This window comes from Macrotis lagotis, chromosome 7, assembly GCF_037893015.1.
Source record: "Macrotis lagotis isolate mMagLag1 chromosome 7, bilby.v1.9.chrom.fasta, whole genome shotgun sequence".
Taxonomy (NCBI): domain Eukaryota; kingdom Metazoa; phylum Chordata; class Mammalia; order Peramelemorphia; family Peramelidae; genus Macrotis; species Macrotis lagotis.
Genome location: NC_133664.1, coordinates 168,482,630 through 168,487,160, shown reverse-complemented (window position 1 = coordinate 168,487,160; position 4,531 = coordinate 168,482,630).

Genomic DNA, 4,531 nt, shown 5'->3' with positions numbered 1-4,531 from the left:
AGTTATTCCTGACTCCAGGGCTGGTGTTCTATCCACCACTCTACCTAGCCACCCCAATAAAGAATTGTAGGAATATATTATTTGATACTAAGATTCCATATTCTGGGATAAACACCCACAATTTTGCAAAAACTGCTAAGGAAACTGGAAAAGGGTATGCTAGAAATGTCCAACATTTCACACCCTATACCAAGATTATGTAAAAATGCTTTTTAAAAAAACATATTTATTTACTTTTACATTAATACAATAGTATTTTTGTAAAAGTAAATATAATCCTCCTCCATTCCCACAAATATAGGGAAACTTCAAGGAAAATAAAGTAAGAGAAAAAAAAATGTGTACTTCAGTCCGTGTGCAGATGCCAACAGTTCTGTCTCTGAGTTGGATTACTTTCTTTATCATGTAAAAAAGAGAAGTTGCCATTGGTAACTGTATTTCCCTCCAAATTAATCCTTACCTCCTCTTTTCTCTGTTTCCTTTCTTCTGTCCCTCCTCAAAAGTGTCTTGTGTCTGCCTAACCCTCTCCCAAGATCTTCCTGCTATGGAATGATTTAAGATGAACAAACTGCCTTCTGTTGGGGAGTGGGGAGAGAGAAGCAATATTGGGGGGGGGGAATTGTAAAACACAAAATAAATAAAACATTTCTAAAATTAAAATAAGGATCTTCCCTCTAGTCTATCACCTAGAGCACCCTGCCCCTATCCCTTTTCTTCCATCCCCTTCCTCTCCTTTTTTCCTCTAGGGTAAGATAGATCACTATACCCTATTGAGTGAATATGCTGTTTCCTATCTGAGCCATTTCTGATGAGAGTGAAGACTCATTTATTCCACCTCAACTTCCCCCTTCCATTCCTTTGTAAAAGCTTTTTTCTTGTCTATTATATCTGAAGTACCCTAGCCCATTCTACCTCACCTTCCCCTTTCTCCCAGTACATTGCCTTTGTGCCCATTGATTCCAATTGATGTTACATCTGGGGATAAGTATGGGATCATTTGCTCTCCTGGTTTGTATTCTGATACTTATCAAAGAAGTGCCTGCTTCCTTACCATCACAAACATGAAAATTAATTTCTCTGCTCTAGCACTATTACCAGGGTCTATGATGTCTGTTCTTTTTCTGCCCTAGATTTAGGAACTCTCATCCCCTGTGGCCTCAAGTGTTTATTTTTTCTCACCTTGGAAATGTGACTTATAACTATTAAATGGGCACCTGCATGCAGCACTTATAAAGAGACCACCTATAATCTCTTTCTGATTAGAGAGGTCCTAAAACTATTGCTCCTGCTATTGCAGCTATCACTGCTACGAGAGTCTCTAAGGACTATGGATAATGTTGCCACTGCATTAAGCTCCATATCAACTATCATTAGAGGATTACAGAATTCTGTTTCCAACAATCTATGCTGTCTTATATTAAAAAAATCTCACTTCTACTTTTGGTTGACTATTCCACTCCAAAATAAAATCTGATGCATTATTGCAAAAATGTTTGGAAGGGATTATGAAGAGAGTTCATTAGAATTTTCCTTCTACTCCATCGTCCTGGATTCTCAAAGGTAAATTTCTAAAAAGGATTGAAAATTAAATTATTTCAATACAGAACAGGGAGATAAATAGAGGTTTGCACACACTTACACAAACACACACACACAGTCACATACAAACACACACACACACCACACACACACTGCAGTTTTTACTCTGCAAATTCTCTGCACATTAATTCTGTGATTTAAAGTAAAATGGCTGCTTGGTAATATATTTGTTCCCCACAGAAGTAAGAAATGACCTCCAGGATCCCTCTAAAGTAGTAAATGAGTAACTTCTTTAATCAAAATTCACACCACATGGGGCAGCTAAGTGGTGCACTGGATAGAGCACTGGTTCTGGAATCAAGAGGAACAAAGTTCACATTCAGCCTCAGCCTCTGGTAGCAGTGATAGTAGCAATAGCAGGAGCAATAGTTTTAGGAGCTCTCTAATCAGAAAGAGATTATAGGAGGTCTCTTATAAGTGCTGCATGCAGGTGCCTATTAAATACTTACTTACCTGTATGATCTTGGGCAAGTCACTTAACTCCAATGCCTTGCCAAAAAAAAAGTCATATCACATGTAGGCATGGATATGGAGGGATCAATATTAAACAGAAACACTACTAAGTTTTAAGTTAAATCTATACTTGTGAAAAACTTAGATGATATATGGAAATGTTTGCCCCAAACATGGTAATGTTATACATTTGTTCTTTTCATATTTTGGAAGTAAATTTCATTTGTAAAAGCTTGAAAAATGTATCATCAAATGGCATTTTATTGAATTTTTCTTATCTTTGTTGGATTATAAAATGAAAATTTTTAAATATTTATATACTTCTTTTAGAGATTAAATATGATGCAGTTTGATACAATCAACACAAGGCTATTGACAAAAGCAAAAAATCTAAATTCCACACTATTGATATGTAAACTTAACAACTTAGACTCTTTGTTCAGTTATTATTTACAACAGTCCTAAGTACCTTTACTAAGTGTTCAATTTCCCATTTTATGCTTTTATTGATATTAATCATCAATGTATCGGTGATTAACACAATTTTTGGTGTCATATATTTCAAGGAAACCTATATAATTCTACTATATAAATGATAAAAATTGTGGTTATATATAAGCTTTAAATATATGATTCACAGCCCTAACAAATAATAATAATAAAATATGATGCAATCTTAGATTTTCTTTTCCCATTGGTTGTTGATTAAAAAAAATTATCCTTTGTAGACTATAGCTTTTGAAGGGCTTCCTGTTCTCATTCTTCCTTGAGAATTCATGTGACAAATATTCAGAAAATAATTTTTATAGTTGAGAAGTCAGACATATTATTATAGTCATCTAGCTGTTATTGTATTTAGATTCTTTTTCTTCATATTCATTAGTAATAGTGATCTATAATTTTCTTTTTTTCACTTGCTGTTCTATCTGGTTTAGATTATCAGTATCATATTTGTTTCATAAAAAAGTATTCAGTAGGATTTAACTTCCTAATAATTTATTTCATATTGACATTAATTGATCTGTTAATGTTTTGTAGAATTTACTTTTTAAATTTCTTTTCCTGCAGATTTTTTTAAGGATACTCATTTCACAGAATACTCAATTTCTTTTGCTAAAATAGTTTTATTTAGACACACACTTCTGTTAATCTAGATGATTTATATTTTTGTAAATATTTTTTTCAATTTATTAAACTGTTTAGTTTATTGATAATTAATTGGACAAAATAAAGCCCTGTAATAACTTTGTCTTCATCTTTGTTACAGATATATTCACCATTTTCTTTTTAATACTAGTGATTTTGTTTTCTGTTCTCTTTTAAAAATAATATTAACTGAGCTGAGTGGAAAATAATACATCTTATTTAAAGTTTTTTTCAAGATCCAAATATGAAATAAAATAAAAAGGGGGAAAGTCTATTTTTACTGATGAATTAGCAGCAGGTCTTCATTGTAATATAAAACATCCATGTCACTTGACTACTTGTTTGATGGTAATATGCTTTGCCTTACATTCTACTCTTTAAATCCTTTCATGCATATGGATGCATATGGTGAATATAGATGGATAATGATAAATACAAGTGGGTTTTATTTAAAAAAGGTAGGTGAAATATCAAAGTAATTTCAGTTAAGTGTATATGACTTTTTTTATTAGAAGATAATCCTTTTTTTTTTTAGGTTTTTGCAAGGCAAATGGGGTTAAGTGGCTTGCCCAAGGTCACACAGCTAGGTAATTATTAAGTGTCTGAGACCAGATTTGAACCCAGGTACTCCTGACTCCAAGGCCAGTGCTTTATCCACTATGCCACCTAGCCGCCCCCATTAGAAGATAAACTTGAGAACAGTTTCTCGATCTGAATTTCCTCCATGAAATTGAAAACTGACTCTTAAAGTTTAGTTCTACTATAAATTGTACTTCATATTTGCAGATTTTGCCCCCTCTCTTCAAATTTAAATATATGCCAAGGAAAGAGGGTAGCCTGACTTAACTGTGGTTTCATTGATGTTGTATTATTTGTATGAATTGTAGGGGACGATCTCCTAAAGATCTTTATTAATATGTGTACTATAGAAATTAATTGGTTCTCTATCTCTCTGTCAGTTTTCTATTGTTAACAGAAGAATACATCTCTACCAAAACATTGTAATCAACAAAATGGTTATAGCAACTTAGATTTATTTTACTGTGCTTATTTTTTCACCTCATGGGGGTCTTATTTTTTGTTATCAAAGAAGGCGAAATTGATATTACTATGTTAGAAATAAGCTACATTTTGTCTGCCTGTGGTTGATCAGACCATTATAAACTTGGAAGAGTCCACCACAGGTCAGGAACAAATAATCCATGTGAACATTTGGGGTGATTATTCTAATCTTACATATCATATATTTCCTTTGACCTGCTTCAGTTCCGCTTTGCATAGAGCATATCACCCTCTCTAATGAGGACATACCATAGTCAGCAGTTCTGTGCCA